The sequence below is a fragment of the Bactrocera oleae genome, chromosome 3 (genome assembly GCF_042242935.1).
Source record: "Bactrocera oleae isolate idBacOlea1 chromosome 3, idBacOlea1, whole genome shotgun sequence".
NCBI classification, from domain to species: Eukaryota; Metazoa; Arthropoda; class Insecta; order Diptera; family Tephritidae; genus Bactrocera; species Bactrocera oleae.
In genome coordinates, this window is record NC_091537.1 from 72,818,966 (window position 1) to 72,839,176 (window position 20,211).

General features: G+C 34.5%; 1 protein-coding gene across 2 annotated transcripts in view; it reads left to right on the forward strand.

Annotated features, from left to right (window-relative positions):
- The first annotated feature begins 1,785 nt into the window (after positions 1 to 1,785).
- The window catches only part of side-II (sidestep II), a 262,223-nt gene continuing 243,797 nt past the window's right edge, over positions 1,786 to 20,211 (forward strand). For both annotated transcript variants that reach the window (XM_070106852.1, XM_070106853.1), the window contains exon 1: positions 1,786 to 2,388. The gene's annotated coding sequence lies outside the window, so the exon portion shown is untranslated. The remainder of the gene's footprint in view (positions 2,389 to 20,211) is intronic.

The following is a 20,211-nucleotide window of genomic DNA, read 5'->3' on the forward strand; positions in this document are numbered from 1 at the left end:
CGACATCATTTTTATTGACAGAGTCTTTAAATATGCTCAATGCAGATATCGCTGAACTTCAAAACCTTATGAAAAAGCTTACAACTTGTATTAGAGATATTGGAATTTTGGAATTTCTGAGAGTTACAGCTGATATATATTTCGTATCGTAATATCGTACATATTAATAAATAAGACCGAATGTGAAAACATTTTTAATCTACAGGGTGCGAGGATAAGTTTTTGCCATAATAACCGCGATACTTGATGCTGTCATACCGCTTTACTGAGTAACCGAAGATCAGTAAGGATAGAGAGTATAGATTATTTTAAAATTCATACACCGTTGTAAAATAACTGTACATAATTAGCACAGCTTTGTAAATGAAGGGTCCTACAAGTTTTTTCCCCGAATGGAACTCGGGCGGAAACACACCTTTATAATGTTGTTCAGAATGCTGAACTCTTCAAAGTACAGTAGTAGACAATCCACATATTTACATATATACCATGGCGGTGTGCATATAGGCAACTAATCCCGTGCACTTTATGATCTCCAAATATTATATTTGTTTGGCTCCGAGTATCGTTTGTTGTACGAAGGTCGTGGTATCGCACTATTAAATATTGTATATTTATGAATTTCAGAGAAGTGGCTATAAGCAGAAATAAAAAGATTATTTTTTTAATACTATGTTACAAAGTTCCAACAGGTTTATGGAGACTTGTGAAATTTGGTATAATTCTGAGAGGATCCGTCGAAAGTGGGGTGAAACTCACTCATAAAACTGCAAAACTCTCAGCTCTCAATAAGAGCTTACAATAGTGCTTAAATAAAGTTCGTATAAGAGAGCCGAAATAATAAAAAAAACGAGAAACTCTTAAAAGAGATATGGAAAAGTATGAAAAGCAGTAGAATTTTGCCAAGAATTTTTTTTTGAATATTGCAAGTTAATCAATGAAAAATATAAATTTATTATGGTGTAACGAGTAGAGTTGGGATAAAAATTATAAAAGAGTTGAATACATATTCTATAAAATAAACTGATTGTTTCTTGCTAAGGAACTTGGCTTAATAATTGACTCTTAGTGGTCGTCTAAAAAAACAATTGCCATTATCCTGCCTTCTGCTCTTCCATTAAAAACAAAGTTGTTATTTACTCCGAAAATTAAGTCACATGTATTTAGGTTTTCAAGCAACTCGTATACTATTAAGCACAACTTGTAGCTTTTTAAACTTAGCGAGAGCGTTATTCACAACTTTATATATTTATTATTTTTGAGAAAATTATAAAATGCCCACGCGCTCCCAATTTGGCAGCAGTTTTTACTATATTTGAATGTTTATATCAAATCTGCCCTTCGTAGTAGTACTTCAAGCTTTCTGCATCTCTCTATTACTCTATCAATATCTAAGCGATTTCACCCACCATTGCTCAACCGCCCACCCATTCGCAGTAGTACCGAAGTACTGCTGCTAGTTGACCGTTAGCTACTTTAACCTTTTGCTTGTTCCCACTCGCTCTCTCTCTCTCTCATTCACCTGTCGTTCGTTAGCTCCATTTCAGTGTGCCACAAACACTTCGTCGTTCGTTGTTTCATTCAGCACTACTCACGAAATAAGCAAATTCCGTTACTGCTGTGTTCGCTGGCTTAACCGAACAACAAACACCATGTACGAATGTAATCGTTGTCGCTACTTTGACATCGTTTACCGTTAAACAACACGATGTCCTTAAATGTCAGTTGCTGTTGTATTTTTTTCCAAACAAAATTCAGTTTGTGCTCATCCGTCGGAGTGTTTTGGTGTTAGGTGATGACGCGAACGCATCAACGCAACGCGCGTGTTACATTCGATATAGCCTCTACAGCGACAGCTGCGTGTCAACGTTAGTGCGTGCGGCATCAGCAGTTAAAGTGTCGCCCGAAAATAGTAAAGTTTTAATAATTATAATGTTAGCAATTGCAATTGATATTGACGTTGTGTTTTAGTGAACGACACGCATGTGTGTCTTGAGTAGACGACGCTAAATTGTTTGAAAAAAAGTTAATTTGTTGCAAGTGCAGCATTAAGTGTGCGTAGATTGAAGGCTGTAAGTGCAAGATAATTATATGTTAATACCAAATACATTCATACGAATGATGAATATATAGCAAATTTTTGGAAACCAAAGAGAAGTGCGGCAGAAAACGGCAGATATTGTCATATTGGAGTGTCATATCAAGTAAAAATAAGTTAAAATATATACATTCATATCTGCAAAGTTTGCAAAAGCAAAAACCAAAAACAAAAAAAAAAAGCCGAGTTAACTTCAATTAGAATATGCTAGCATCTTAAGCCACACGTGTGCCGTGGCTACGAAATTCCTGGGGTGTCTGTTGCGGAAAGTTCATAAACGTGTTTAAACGGTAAATTTCATTTAAAAGTGTATATGTATGCGTGCATGTGTGCCAAATTTTAAATATAAATGTATGTGTGGAAGCTGGAAATATATATTTTTAATACTATACTAGTGTGTGTGCTACTGCTGCATACATATATTCATACACATACATACTCGTACAAATCTTGAGTGTTCAGATAAGTTAATCAAAAATCGTGCAGCGAAGAAGGACAATGAGCACAAATCGAATAACTTTCACTTTTCGCCCAATGGAGTATAATTCGTGCCTGTTTTAGTTTGTAGTGGTATGCGTGCTAGCCTAAGGTGCTGTTGACTGGTCACGTAAGTTGGTCTTATTAGCATTTGTTTTCGGGCAATTGGTTGTGAGAGATAAAAGTCTTTTGAGAACTAAAGTTTCTGCGGATAAAGTGTGAGGTTAATTGCGAGGCTTTTGTATTAGCGACAGTTTTACTCAGTTTTGTTGTAATTCGGTGGAGAATATATATATTAAAGGCCATCGCGAAACGATTTAAGCGCTTTTATCAGCATTTCTTTGTTTGCACATGGGTTCGATGTTGACAGCCGTGCGATTGTCAACCCTCTCTATTGTTAGGAGAGTAAATTTTATGAACAGAAACCTGGTTCTGAGAATAGCACTAGAAGATTTATTTTCTCAAAATTTACGTTACAACAATAATTTTAACAGATATCAGTCCATACCAAGTTTCTCGGGAAGTATGTGATGTTATAGCGAACAAATAGTACCAATACAATGCAAACTAATATTATATAGCCCAATTAGCATAACCAATAGTATCGAAAAAATTTAAGGAATGTAAAATTGATTAGACTAATATATTCCGGATTACATCCAGCTGTTTGTTTTAAAGGAAATATGTAACATAAACTTCTGTTGCAACGAAGCTGTAACCGAACCTTTCACAATGAATACGGTTTCCATACAATTACTAGATTTTGATCGATCAGTTTGTATGACAGCTATATGCTATAGTTATCCGATCTGAAAATTTTGTTAGGAAATTGCACCATTATCTTGGAGAATTAGCTGTGCCAATAACATATCTTTTCAAATAAAAAAAATTCAATGAAAAACTTGATTTTGATCGAAATCGAAAATATCAATTATACAATTTATAGGATCTTCGACCTTCCCTTATGGATGTTACCTTCGTGGTAAACTTGATATACCCAGTTCAAGGTATAAGAGGTATTTCAAACATACTTGTATAATTTTCTTCGCATACTTTTTGGATGGATCCTTTCTAATTAGGAATTAAACCTTGTATATTTACCTTCTCGCTGTTATTTCTTTTATTGTTCCTAACGATAATCTGGAGAAAAAAATAAAAGGATTAGTGAACCATTGAGTTGTGATTTCAGATCCTATCAAGCCAGTGTTTGAATATATAAGGTGGAATTTTTGAATGAAAGTTATTCCTCAAAAATCTACTGTCTATCTTTTAAATATCTAGCTGACATTGGAAAGTGCTTATAACAAAAAATATCAAGCCTTTCGGAAACTGCATATATATTTCAAGGCTCTTAATGGTGAAGATGTTCGGATGGCTCCGTGAGTTGCTCTAATAAGTTTTTTTTTATTAAAGGGAGGGGACATGTCTATTTTTTTCTTCTGCAACCAACCATATTTCTTCCCAGGGTTATGACAACTCATGTTGCGACAAGATCAGCAGACAGTGATTTAAAAAAATTTCCAAAATACATTTTTTCTCAGCGTTTGTGATAAACTAGTTCAGCTGTTGAACATTAAACGAATTTAAATTAATATTTTTATGTTTTTTACAAATATAATTTTATAGGAAAATATCATTATTAGTCGAGACAGGTGCTAGATTTAATTAGTATAGAATATATTATTTTTGTGTTGCCTTTTTCAGAAGCTTTAGTTTTGAGGTATACACAAGGAATGGATAGCTGTCCTAGAAAACTCAAACATTTACAATGACTATGTTGCTGTTTTTATTAAGGGTATCTTCGATAGATTGTGTACGCCACCGAAGGTCATTTACCCATACAACTAACATTTTTTCAAAATCAGCGATGGCTGATATATAAGTCCTATCATTCAGCCATATTGATAATTTTAAAAAAATTTTAAAAATTTTTGGACTAAAAATTTGATTTTTTGAATTTTAAAATTAAATTTTCCTTTGGTTGGGATTAAAAGTTGAAAATATTATTTTTTGATTTGAATGAACGCGAAAAATCTTAATTCTAAATTTTATTTTCGATTACAAGTATATGCTAGATTAAGTTTTTATTTTTATTCTTCAGTCCGGTTTTTGGGACTAAAAAGTTTTTTTTTTAATTTTTTATTCCGGTTGTTGGATTATTTTTATATTTTTTAATCACGTTCTATATGTGTATGCGTCTATTGGGTAGTAAAGTTGTGTTAGATTATAATTCTAATAGAATTTGCTAACTAAAAAAATGGTAATGAACCTAATAATAAACAAAGAAGTATAAACTTTATAGTGAATGCAATAAAAAAGCATATTAAAAGTAAGGTATGACACCCGCGAGCGCAAGTAATTAAGCTGTTGTGAGTCATAAAATTTGTTGAACAAAGGAGAATCCTTTAAAAATGTAACGAACTTAATGAACAATAAAACAAAAACAATGTTAGAACTTTCTAAATAGCTGTTATGGGTGCGTTATTTCTATAGTTAGACAACTTTGATATTAATTTACTTTATGCGTGAACTGAAGCATAAAATGTGTAAAAATAGTTGACCAAATTGACTTTGTTTGCGACAGTCTTTGTTTGACTTATATTTGGTGTCGTTAATTCACAGTTAGAGGCAGACGTCTCATTAAACATATTTTTAGCGGCGAAAGTAATGCTTAATATATCCTTATGTTTCTAAAAATATTTTTAGTGAATGAATAACTTCATTTATTATCTTCATTTCCTAAGCATCGTGTGTCGTAATTTTAAACTACCGAATTAATAGGCCTGCCATTAAATGAACTAGTTAGTCAACAGTTTGTTTTTTCAACACAAGCAGTTGGTATTTTCTACAAGATGATGTCAAGTAACACAACAATTATAAGATACCCTTTATAAACCTACCTAGTTCACACTAGTTTGAAAAGCTACAAACAATTTTAGTTGATACAATTTAAATATATAACTTGATATAGATGGATATACCTATTCTACTTTGTGAATAATCCGGAAACTCTTGCAATCAATGATGGCTTATGATTCATGTGTATATCGTCTACTTTCACGTGTCTATACATAACTGGGCTCATTAATATTTAGTAAAAAAATATTTTGAATTTTAAATTTCTGAAGCTAAAATCTCTTATCAAGAAATTTAAGCGCGATAGTAGACAACTTTCTTAAGCTATTATTAGCCCCATTGTGATCCCATAGATTTAGATCCCTTGTTTACGCCTGTAAAATTCAATGTGGAAGGAGAAATTACAGCTGGATATATCCGGTAAATTCTAGCGTATGGACATTTTTGGATATGATTGTCTTAACATCTGCTGACATTTCTTAGTTTGACAAGCAGTTTTCATTAATTTTGTTATTTTTAGTTTTTAGCTTGAGCTAAGCATTTAATATTAAGAAATATGGTATGATGTCCATCGGATATTTTGCCCCATTCACGGGGACTACTGTCCGGTAAAACGAACTTTTGTCAACTTCGTTGACAGTTTGGCCTGACGAAAGTAATGCATAGTGCATCACACTATGATAATCACTACATCTGACTTTTTGATCACAGCAATACAAATTTCTTAATATATTTTTTCTTTCACTTTATTAAGTAACTTTAATTCGATTTAAAGCTTTATATAAAACAACGAGGCTAGAAAGTGCTAGTAAAACGTTTTCCGTTGGATACAAACCGTAGGCCGGTTACGTTTCCAAATTTCGTTATACGTATAGTTGCTATAAGAATTAACCCCATCGCAGGAAAAATTTAATGGTTATCAAGTGCAGACAATTTAATTCTAACGCACATGCATGTAGTGTATGACCATTTTTAGTACTCCTTTCTGCATTGGCGGTCTTCGAACGTGACGAGATCTCCGTAGCTCTTTCGCGTAGAAATATAATATAGAATACCTACACGACCGCGCTTCAAAAAAAAAAAACACACTGACTGATTAACACTCAAATGTCCGATTGTCTTTATGTTAAGTCGAGTTTCCCGATCTCGAGAAAATCTAGAATTATATACTGTAGTGATTTTACCGAATAGTACCGTAATAGCCAATGATCAACTTAGGAGAATATTCTTTTCTATTTTTTCTTTTAGAATTTTTAAAAATAAAGGCTTTTCTTGAAAACTTATAAGTATTGTATATATGAATTTAAATTGAAATCTTGTAAATCAGTTGTAAACAATTCTGTTCTTAAAAAACAAAAAAAACGAAAAGTTAAATAAGCAGCTTTGCTTAAATCAATAATTTCTTACAACAGTAGATATCAAAAGTATAATAAAAATTTAAAAGAACTTTCAAACTCGTTTAAAAAGCAATGTCTACAACCCAAATTTTCCTGAATTTAAGCACGCACACTCACTCAGAATATCATTTGAGCGCCCGTGTACATACACACACCGGCACAGGCAAATGAGTGTAAGTTATATTAAGTACCGTAATTTTATTTGCACGCCATTTTGGCTGCTTTGTTTTACACAGCTTTTCGTTTTGCATTGCTTTCTTTCCACTTTAAAGCGCTTAACGTAACGGCTAGCTACTTTCGAGGCATTAAAGTGTCAACTTGACATTCATCGCTTTATGGTGAAATGTGAGCGCGTGAGCATGAGTACCGTAATTTACACGCAACAGTAGCAAAATGAATGCGTCTAAATGTGAAACAACAACAACAACAAACGGTAAAAGAAAGAAATCATGTTGTGCCTGTGTAAGCGTCCGTTTGCGGCATTAAGCGCTCAAAATCGCTACTGCGTTGGCACTTTGAGAAACTTTTAAAAGCAATTTACTTACTGGCGCAGTCGTTCGCTGCTTAGGCCTAGTCTAACGGTTGACCTATTGACCCGTGTAAATCGATATGACTGGGAAAAATACGAAATACAAATACGCTGGATGATGCCCAAATGCTCTCAAACCTCAAACCTTAGCAGTGAAAAACTTATTTACGAGCTTAAAGCTTGAATGATGAGTTTGCAGTGAGTGAATAAATATATAAACAAGTAAGTAAGTAAATAATTAAATATTGAAGTGTTGTCAGTTCGGAAAGTCACTCAAACTGTGCACTTTCAATAAAGTTTTTGCGAAGGCAGGCAATCGAGTGGCACTTTGTAAGGTTGCCGTGGTGTAGCCGTCGCAAGTTGCTTCAAGATCATTTTTTCCATGAATTTTCATGAGTCTCATTAGAGACTATTTAAAATTTTCGGAACTGCAATTTGTTGTCCTCGTTACAACCAGGATTGTTACGAGGCAACAAAACTCTCCCTGAAGAATGACAAAATTGGAGATTGCGACAGTTTCGTGCCGTTAGTTTTATTGAGGGGAACGCTTGGTTTTCAAACAATCCGAAAATTTAGCAGTTCGGTTCGTTTGCGCCATAGAAAAAATATTGTGAGTTTTCTATTCTCAATTCTTGCTTTTCTTGCCATTCTCGATGGAAAAATAGAGAAAACAGACACATCAATATATATCGGTGGGCAGAGTTATTAATCACTCTTTTTGATTATTATGTTTTATATATATTATATGTTTTGTATTGTTTTGATATTATAATTCCAAAATAAATTTTTCAAAGATTTCAACCAATGAAAATGCGTTTTTTGGGAGATAACTAAATACGCATAGATTCTACGGTTTCAACACAACAAAGAGTTTGTAAGGTTTTTTTTAGATTATTTAATTCTTAAAAGTCTAGTTGAGAGTTAGTCTTCCTTCTCTATTGGGCTTTCCGCGGGCTTTGGTTTATAAGTCCAAGTGAGATCTCTATACGGAGGGTTAACTCTTCTCTAACCTAACCCTGTGGCTGTACGGAACATATCTACAAGGAGGATGTTTATATGAAGAAACGTACTACAAATGCTGAAAAATTAACCATTTTTAATAAAATTTTAAAGATATAACAAACGAACAGAAAAACATGTATTTTTTTAGCAAAGTTTTTTTAAGGACGTTTTTTCGCTCCTTTCTAAAAGATATAATAGGGATGATGATTTCGAATTTATTTTTGGTTAAGAATTTATATATATAAATCATATTTTTGGCCTATGAAACGATCTCTTAAAATACTCATTTTGGGTCTTTTTAAGATTTTTCTGTTGTTGTATGTTGTATCTGCATTCAAGTTTTCAACAAGTGTAGAGTCTTATAAGTTCTGAGTCGACTGCAAATGCTCATGCGAGGTTTTTGACTTTATTCTATTGCTATAATTTTTGATTTGGGCGGCATTTGAAATATATTTTAATGAATGTTATAATGCACACGGCTTTGGTGGCTGTTTCTACAATTTATTATTTATTGTATGATATTGTAAGAAAATAATATATTTTCTTTGTTACGTTAGATACACAATTTATGTGTAAATTAACTTGTTGTGCGTTAAGGTTATAAAAACATTCTGTAAAAAGTTTGTAATAATAGCAAAATTAATAAATAATCTAAAACAATGCATCAAATTTATAAAAGTATGTTAAAATTTTCAGACGGTTTCCTAGCATTAAATTCAGTCCATTTGTATTTAATTTTTGTATTATTGGAAGTCTTTGATCTTTTTGCCTTAACGGATTTTAAGCTATATATATTAATGATAAAAGGGATCTAAATTTGAGATTACAGAGTGCAGTCGTGTGTAAAACTTTTGTGTGTTTTTGATTGAAGGTTCAGAACCTGTCATATAATATGATGCGATTCACTTATATATTATGTGGTCCAATCGTTTAATGTAAGTTTTTCTGTTATAAAGCTTATTATTCTTGATAGATATTCTTTCTTTAGTATCCAGCGGTTTCCACGAGGGTACACTATATACTACTGCTACTATTTGACCCAGCCTGGTTTGAGCTAACCTAACTAGACTAAATAATAAACGTTAACTACGGCAGCACCGAAGGCATGATATTCTTCAAACAATTTTTATAACAACTTATTTAAAGGGTGATCTATTCGAGGTTTCCTACTTTTTTAAAGAAACTACAGAGAAATACCAAATTTAATGGAGAATGCTTATTCTTATTCGAAACAACATTCTTTGGCATATATTTTTTGAAGATTATCTCTTTCAAATGTTGGCCGTGGCTACGTCTCAGACGGTTCATCCGTTGAGCCCATTTTTCGATGACTCGTTCGAGCATTTCGACTGGTAACTGGCGAATGATACGCGTGATGTTTTGCTTCAAAGCCTGAATCGAACGGGTCCGTATAACGGTGTGATATCACACGATCTTGGTGGCCAATCGACCGGCCTAAAACGTGAAATTATCTGCTCAAAGAAGTTTTCTCTCAATTAATCCATTGATTAATGCGATGTGTGAGAAGTGGCGCCGTTTTGTTGAAACCAAATGTCGCCGAGATCATCAGCTTCAATATGTTCAAGAGCTCACAGACCAAAGCGATGCCCTTTGGGAAGGTCGATCGGCTTCAGTTCTTGCGCTTTCAATTTATGATCTCGACGGAAAATGCGCCAAGTCGTGCCATACGTCAGTCCGAGTCCACGGTCTTCGTGTTCACTCTCAGCTACGGCCGCTTTATTTTCTTCACTGCGTGCTGGACGTGATCTATTCAGTCGAGTATTATCCAATAATAAATGCTGGGTCTCAAGATAGGTGATGGTGTTGCGAATAGTATGCTCAGTAGACCGATTATGTTGACCATAATTTGAGAGAAGCGAAGTTAATTCTCGAAATAAAGTTGAACAATTTGTAAAGATTGATCAGGCGTAAGTCTTTCTATGATGAAATGCCAAACAATACTAAACAACAATAACATGACAGTTTGACACGACTCACACGTGATCTATCCAAAAAAGATGTTAAAAAAGTACTTCTACTTGGATCACACTTTATAAATATAAGAGCGAAACCGACCAGGTATGTTTAAGAAAAATATTTTGTTAGTTCTTTCTGGCCACTTTGTTTGGTCTAAACAACCTTCAAGTCGAATTAAGTTTACTTAATAAAGAAAAAATATATATTTTAGTAAAATCTTTATCTTGATTTCGATCGGTCAGTTTGTGCGTATAACTACATACGATCTGAACTATTTCTTCGGTGACCATAACGAGGGGTTAGATTAAAATCAGTGCCAATTTTTCTAAACAGACCTTGTTAAATTAAAAAGTTTTCCGTACAAAGACTTGAGTTCGGTCGGTCAGTGTGTATAGCAGCTATATGCTATAATTATCCGATATCGACGTTTCCAACTAATAACCAGCTTCTTGGTGACGTGTGCAAAATTTCAAATCGATATCTGAAAAACTGAGTTTCTAGTTCACGTATATATATGGTATACAGATGAACATTGCTGAATCGACTCAGCTCGTCAAGCTGATCATTTCAATGTTTAATTTATAGGGTCTGTGATGTTTCCTTCTGGGTGTTACACATTGCGGAGCATACTTAATATACCCTGTTGAGAGGAAAATTGATATACTTAGGCGATAGTGGAAACCCTCTAAAAGTTATGTGTAAAACTTCTGCTTCAATATTTGACATTAAAGTGCCTAGTATTTCTAATTAATTGATACGCTTCGGTGATATAAGCTGTCTTCGATTCAGCATTTCTCTGATCTCTATATTTTTGCGCCAAGCCTCAAGAGGAGGCCTCACTACTGTGAGGTTGCACCCTATTTCGAAGAATATGAATTTTAAACATAGTGTGTAGACTAGGTCAAATATTATTGTATTGTATTTGAGTTCCATTGACCATGAGTGGTTATCTACACCATATAAATGATACATAAAAGCATGAATTATATGTACAAACCCAAAAAAATAAACATATGTACTAATTTAAAGAATTCATGTTTGTATTATTAAATAAATATATGTAAACATATGTATCTCTATTAAATATTGAACTGTTTGGTTAAAAATGATAAATACCATATATAATTTTTGTGACTCTGAGCTTGTATGTTCAAATAATGCAATCAATAAAATGTTGTAATACGGAAAGCAATGTCAAGTAATCAGATTTATTGTAGGTACGAGTATACATATGTGCGGCTTCCATAATCAAGAAAAGTAATTTTAGTTGTGTGTTTTCATGTTTTTGCTTACATATGTTCAATCTATATTTATACACATAATGTAGCCTGGAAGCCGTAGTTATAATAAGGCGCACCCAGTATACTCGTTTTATTCCAAGACCTATTTCAAGTTTGGTAGATTATACGACGTTTAAGCGAAAGGGTGAATTTTGTTTTTTCGCGGGCTGTGTACATTCGTGTATCGATATTTTGTTTATGTCATAATCGAACACATATGTTTGTCATGAGCTTGTATTAGGAGCCAATTTCGATTAGTAGCTTTTTTTGACAACAGAAAAGGTTAGTACCATTTTTGTGGGTTCTTCGATTTTTGACATTTGAAAGAAATGAATCAAAGAATATATATTAAATTTTGCGTGAAAATAAGAATAAATTGCTCCAAGGCACTTGAAATGTTGACTATGACAATCTGGAGGTGCGACCACGCCAACAAGCGAAGAAAACATCGAAACAATGAAAAAATTTGTTCTTGAAAATCGTCAAATCACTATTAGGGAAGTTGGGATATTAATCGGCTCATGCCAAACGAAGGCAGCGAGGTTTGTTCCGAAATTGCTAAATTTTGAGCAAAAGCAATGTCGCATTAAAATCGCTCAGGAGTTGTTGAATGACGTCAACGATCCGGGTATGCTCAAACGAACCATAATAGGTGATGAAACGTAAGAATATGGTTATAACGTCGAAACCAAGGCCCAATCATCCCAATGGAAGGTGCCAGATGAGCTAAGACCGAAAAAGTCACGCCAAATTCGATCAAATGTGAAGGTTTTGCTCACTGTTTTTTTGATAAATATGGTATGGTGCATCATGAGTTCCTTCCAAAAGGTCGTACAATAAATACAACGTTTGTGTGAAGCAATACGGCTCAAACGATCGGAATTGTGGAAAAACAAATCGTGGATCATCACGATAATGCACCAGCTCAAACATCAATGCTCACTCGTGATTTTTTGCCCAAAAACAAAACCGAAATCATACCTCAACCACCGTATTTACCAGGTTTGGCTTTCTACGACTTTTTCCTATTCCCAAAACTGAAGAAACCAATGAAAAGAAAGCGTTTTGCCACAATTGATGAGATCAAGTCATCGAAGAAATAGCTGATGGCCACACCGAAAAGTGCATATCAGAAGTGCTTTGAAGGTTGGAAAAAGCGTTGGCACAAGTGTATTATATCTGAGGGGGACTACTTTTAAAGGGACAAAACAGATATTGCTGAATAAATAAGTACTTTTCTAATACTGAATTGCACCGAAGCTGTAATACCCTTCACAAATACCTTATCCTCCAGAAGATTGATTTTATGGGTCTTAATTTCTCTATGGGTAATATTAGGAACCTGTCGGAAGGTAAACTTGTCGGGTTATCGCCACAACTGTATAATCCTAGACCAGTTTTTGGATAATGCCACCGTGGATTTTGTACGCTTTTGGCAGTAAAAATTTCTCTCTCTCCTCTGCTGCTCAGTTATCGGAACCACCGATGTTGAACCACTGTGGCATATAGCTACCATAAAAGCAGAACGATCAAAGTCATGCTCTTGTATGGAAAACTTTATGATTTTACAAGATATTTTAACGAAATTTCGCATAGATTATTGATAAAGTTAACGTTACAATCTTCAAATAAATTGTTCAGATCGGACCACTAAAGCACAAAACTGCCATACAAACTGATCTATCAAAATCAAGATAAAGATCCTTTTCTATCCATTAATGCTACTTGAAATGTTCATATTAAGGGTATTAGAGCTTCGGAGTAACTATGTTAACGTATTATCTTGTTTTGACTCGTTTTATATGATTTCCGGTATGGTCTCTTTTGTAGAGTTGCTTGTTGTATTTGCTCTGCTTCAATACCTCGAAGTACTATCCTTCATCAATATAATATATTTCCTTGCCTTCTGAGTTTGAGCTATTATGAACTAGGGTTCTGGGGCTGAGCTCGTATTAGTTTTATAGAACCTCTTGCCAATCACAAGGTGAAATATGGTGCTCATAAAATTTTATAAGAAGAGCCTTGACATTAATCGTATATAAAGTTTATAGACATCAATTACTTAGTAAGAAGTCTATTATAGAGCTCAAATGGGTTTTTACATGAAGGTTGAAGATTATCTTCTCTTCAGCTTAAGAATTATTAAGCATCATGCCAAAATACTCGAAAGCTGAACAAAATTCGATATTGTTACCGCAATAAAACGAATTATATTATATATAAACTTTTCCAAGGGAACATGACATAATTTAAAAATTATGCCATATTTTTTATAATTTAAACAATACTTTTGTGAAAATAAAAGTTAGACCAAAGCAATCCGGAAAGTGTAATTTCTAAGGAGAAAATGTAAAGACATCGTTAACAAAATATTAGGGTAACAAACATGTCAACTCATCGAGGCACAAAGCAAGCTCATCAGTGTGCGCAAAAACTCAGAAATTTCTTATCATCATCGCCCGCACTGCGCTAGAAGAATCGAAAGTCAGCGCCTAAGAAGCTGGGAAAGAAAGAACTCATAAGAGTTGTGTGAGAAAAAACACATGAGCAGCTTCTGCTTGGCACCTACATTTTAGAAAGGGGAAAAGAAAAAAAGAACAAAATTTAAGAAAATAAATTCTGTGTATGTGTTGTTCTTCTGGTGGAAGTGTGAAAAAATGGAGTGAAAAGATAGCAAAAGTTTTGCGCACTTTTCCAAACATCAAGTGTGGAATTTATGTATGTGCTCTGCCTGCATACAGTAATCTAAACAGTAACAGTAAAAGCATCAGCCGAAAAAGTGTAATAATAATACGAAATGAAAATGCGAAAGCCCAAGAAAAATAAATTTCAATTTAACCTTCTTCAACCAAACTTATTTATATTTATAAATTCACAAGAAGAAATAAAATAAGATGAAATACTCGTATCACGCCAGCAAGACATTTGCGAGCGAGTTGAGTTGGGCTTGCAAGAGTTCGGCCCTGTGCGTAGGGGCTGAGCGCCGCTTCGAGCCGAGAGCTGCTAACAGGCGGTAACAGTTAGACCACGTTATTTGCGGGCATTTGCACTTTCATTTGTATGTTGTTGCTGTACACTTGAGTCTCTACACGCCTTGTAAGCTGGCCTGACCTCCTTATCCAATATGCCGCCTCGCCTTGCCGTGCGCTGGCTTGGCTTGGTGGCAATAAAAAATGCGCTAAACAAACAGGAAACCTGAGATAAACGAAATCTGCTAACAAAGAGAAATGAAATGAATGGCAAAGGAATAAACAGTAGCAGCAACGACAATAACAACAATAAATGCAACGAAATAATGTACATACAAATACAGCTGAATTGTATGAATGGCGAAATAAATAAAAAATTCTATTGGCCTTAACCCGGACAAAACGAGGCGACAACAACACAAAAAGGTAAAATGAAGGCGAGTTGAAGTGAAGATAAAACGAAAATAAATAAATGAGCCAACAAGCAAAGGATAAGAATCCATCAAATTTGGCCAAGATAAGAAAAACAATAAAGTGAACGACCAAACAAATAAAATACGGAACAAACAAACAAACAGTCGAACGAGCGTACGTACGAATGGGCGTACGAGGAAACGCTGCGTCATTCTTTTCATCATCAACATCATTTACAGGCGCAAGCGGATCTGCGTAAGCCGCATGTTGTGGGTGTGTTTGTGGCAAGCAATTTCATTTAGGGTATAGTGACTGGGCAAATATTTCTTGAGAAACCTCGCAAGGTTTTAAGAAAGTTCTTATTTGATAACTGAAAGGAAGTTTTGTATAATTCCTAACGTTTCTTCAAATAATCAAATTATTAAAGCATATTAAAAACAAGTAAGGAAGATCTAAGTTCGGATGTAACCGAACATTTTATACTCTCGCAAAGCAAATGGTATACTCGTTTGAGATTTCTTTGTGGATTGACTGATATTTTCGGTAGAAGGTCAACTATAGGCACTGGGGTCCACATATTTAGTACTTAGGGGCTTGAACAGTTTTGGTTCGATTTAGACAATTCTTGGTCACAAGGTGGCATACTTTAAACGTATTATTCACGCAAAGTTTTACCCCGACATAATCATTGTTGCTTGATATGCATAGTGGAAAGTGGAAGAATCAGATGGAATTGAAAATGGTGTTATATGGAAATAGGCGTGGTTGTAGTCCGATTTCACCCATTATCGCACTATAACATAGAAATATGAAAAGAACGTTATGCCACGAATTTGGTTGAAATCGGTTAAGCGGATCCCAAGATATGGGGTTTAACCTAAAAGCGGGCGGTGCCACGCCCACTGACAAGTTTTGAACGCGGTTCCTATAAAGTCATCTCATACCATCCCAGAGATAAAATTTAATGTCTCTGGCGTGTTTAGTGCTTGGTTTATCGCGATTTTAGTATTTCTTAACAGTACCGTTATATGGGGAGTGGGCGGAGTTGCCACCCGATTTCAACTATTTTCACACCGTCAATAGAAGTGTTAAAAACATTTGCTCCCAGTGAAGTTGGTTATTATAGCTTTAGCGGTTTATGAGATATGCACATAAAAACCTATTAGGGGCGGGACCACGCCCAATTTTTACAAAATTTTTTAACTGCAGATGCCCCTCCTTAATGTGATCCTTTGTACCAAATAACAGTCTTGTAACTTTTTGCGGAGCTTAGTTATGGCAATTTATTTGTTTTTGATTAATGGCGTTTTGTGGGCGTGGCAGTAGTCCGATTACGCCCATCTGCAATACCAACCGTCTTACGGTACCAAGAAACATGTGTACTAAGTTTCATGAAGATATCTCAATTTTTACTCAAGTTACAGCTTGCACGGACGGACGGACGGACGGACAGACGGACGAACGGACGGACGGACGGACAGATAGTCACCCGGATTTCAACTCGTCTCTTTGTCCTGATGATTGATATATACATAACCCTATACCTAACTCGATTAGTTTTAGGTGATACCAACAACCGTTAGGTGGACAAAACTATTATACTCTGTAGCAACAAGTTGCGAGAGTATAAAATGAGATCAAAGTTTATTTTTTACTTTCTTTACAAATAGCTGTATGTTACGGAAAAGTGCACGTTAATTGTCATCAAAGTCATCTATGGAAGGTCATGGAAATGAGCTGTTTCCATGAGGTTGGACAATAGAGAGTAGGGTGTTGGATGAGTTGGTTTGATGGGTCATGCAAAAAAGTGGTTATTGTTATGCGCTGACTCTTTGCATGCAGGACATAGATTTGATATGTCATGATCGATTCTGGATATATAGGAGTTTGGCCTACATACTACGAACGGTAGTATTCTTGCAGCTCTAATGACTTTAATGACCGGCCGACGTTGTATATTTTCTTTTTGTCTTTTCGCTAGGTGCTGTCGGTTATCGACTTGTGGATCTTATTGCGACTCTGTACTTAGAGAGGTAACAAAAAAGTTATAAGAACGCAGCGAAATTACAGACTTTAAACGCAACACTCAGCCACAGAAACCATTCATTATTGTCGGAATTTTTATCAAAAAATATATTACGAGTCCGCATTCGTTCGTCCAGTTTGTGAATATGGTTGCTGTGAGTTTTTGCGTCATTAATTTATTTTGAGGTCGCTTAATCCGACCAAATTTTTTGAAATGCCATCGAAGATACAATTTTTGTTCCGATATAAATTTGAGTTGGTTCTAGTTAGGTAGATCTTATCTTATTTTGGAGATAGATTGGAGTGCTATATATATTGAAATTGATATAAATGCAGGGGAGCTCTATATAAATTATGATGCTATTAAATACAGCAATGCTATGTAAGATTTGGCACGTAATAAATTTCTTATTTTCTCCATTTTCTATTTTTGGTACGTCAAACGTAATCTAAAACTGATGGACACTTTGATGTTAAAACCATAAATTAGAAATATTAATTTCAACGCAACAGCCTTTATACACACGCTTGTGAAGTTTTTTTCACACACTGTTCGCTCCATCTAAAATCTTTTTGCTTGATGAAAACTACGACAGCCGTATGTGTGCATATTATTCGCAATAACATTTGTGCTGGAGTTTATTATGCTAAAATATACAAACGATAATATAATAAATAAACTATGCAACTATATGTACATACCTACATGTATAAGTATATATTATATATCATAAAATAAAATTGCCAAAACGCAGTCAGTTTAATGCGCATACAGACCAACCACTTCATCGGTGACGGAGAAAGGCACGCAATATATGAGATACTTGTATATGTATATATAAGTGATAAACTCACACATGTACAAACACATATATGTCTACACAGTTTTATAAGTTTATTTGCAGAGCACGCCAAATGGCTGATCCCCAGGCAAAAATTCACAAAGGCCAATGAAGACCTCACTAATGAAAATGCATTTTTTATTTGTGCCTGAAAGTCGCTGGTCGCAAGGGTGTTTGCGATTGTTGGAATGTGATTATTCTTACCCGAATGAGATATTAATAGGTAGGTGTGCGCGGGTAACTTGTTGGTTGGAAACCGCAAAATCGACCTTAATCATTTGGACCCACTTCAAAAAGAAAAAAAAAACAACAAAAATATGCAGTTAACATATACAACTGAATGAAGGTTTGAGTGAAAAGGTGATATGTGAGAGTTGATGTTACATACATAGCTGTGGCGTATGTAAAGAGAGTTTGTATAAATTGCACCCAGCAGAAAAAACATGAAATAATACAAATTATTATAAAATTAGTCTCAAAAGATATCTTTAAAAAATTATTTTAACAGTATATCTCAACATATTAAAAATATAACTAAATAGGGCATATGATGATATATCTTAAAGGTTGGACAAATTTATATAAACTTTTTGGATTAATAAAACAGAACACGTTTACTGGGTGAAGAAGTTCTGAGTCATCTTCCGCTTGACAAAGAAGACTTCTTTCAGAAAATAAGTGTACCGGTAATGTGGTGTTTGACTTCATTTCCGAAGAATATATATATTTCGATATCCACCAGATCGTGATCGTCTTTACAGATGCTTAAAATAGTAATTTCATGAAATATCATTAAGTCAATATCATTCGGTCACTCTTTACTTGCTTTTGACAGCCATTACTTTGATTTTGTAGGCAGCAATACTGAAAACAACATTACTCTTGAGCTGTGTGAGTATGATTCAGATGTACTTCCAAAAATACAAATTTAAACAATTTTCTCTGTTGTGCCACAAGTCTCGTTAAGCTAAGCACCAAATTAAAATACAAAACTATAATTTTGTACTAGTACATCTGTGGGTTAAAAAATTTTACAAGTGAGCGTGGCCCCGTTACGTAACTGACTTAATGCACAAATCTGCCAAACCCCTGTAGTTAACTCAACGAAACTTACTAGGCAGAAGTCTTTTTAGCACTTGTTAATACACTGTGAAAATAAGTAAAATAACTAAATTTTTTATTAAACATTGTGAAAATGGCCGAAATCAGATGACAGCCACGCCTACTTCCCATATAAAAAACTTCACTTTCACTTTACTGTATAATAATCAAACATCAATCAATTTACCAGAATAAAACTCTGAGCAGTATATGTCCTCAAGGTATTTCATCTTACGCCTAAAATTGGTGAAGTCGGACTATAACTTTTCAAGGACCCAGGCACCAAATATGTAGACCCCAGTGCAAATGGCTAACATTTTACCGAACATATCGGTCAATTTGTGAGGTCTAGTATTGAAATTCAGGAAGAATATTTTAGTGATGACAGCATGCCTTTGTGCCAAAAACGGGCATATAACCCTCATATAACTAATATAAATATTTTCGATCTTCCCGTTTAAATCTTAATGAAATTCATAAGAAACCTCATTCTAATTACAATGAATTGTCTTGCAAAAATGGTTGAAGTTAGAGCAATACTTCCCCTTGTCATTATATACCTAATATGGATTTCCAAACATCTGTTAGGTTTCTTAATCAAATTTAGAGAGCCTCTATTTCTGGTGAGGACATCTCGTAATACCAAGACTGAATAAATTCGGGTCCAAATATGCCGTAACTCCCATATATAATACTACACTTAATTTAACATTGATTGAGTTTTTATCAAAAAAATCTCATTTGAGTTAGTTAGGTGCAATTTTATAGCAACATTTTTATACCCTGAGGTACCCTACAAGGTATATTAAGTTTGCCACGAAGTTTGTAACACCCAGAAGGAAATGTCGGAGACCCTATAAAATATTATATATATAAATGATCAGCTGGGTTGATTTAGCCATGTCCGTCCGTCCGTCTGTATATATGCAAACTAGTCCCTCAGTTTTTAAACTATCGATCTGAAATTTTGTACCTGTTCTTTTATCACTAAGAAGCTGCTCATTTGTCGGAACGGCCTATATCAGACCACTATAGTATATACGAGTAGCTGCCATACAAATTGAACAATCGGGAGCAAGTGCTTGTATGGAAAACTCTTTCATTTGCCGAGGTATCTTCACGATATTAGGCATAGAATACTATTTAAAGCAATAGTGCAAGCCGCGAAGATATTGTGCAGATCGGATGACTATAGCATATAGCTGCCATACAAACTGAACGATCGGAATCAAGTGCTTTTATGA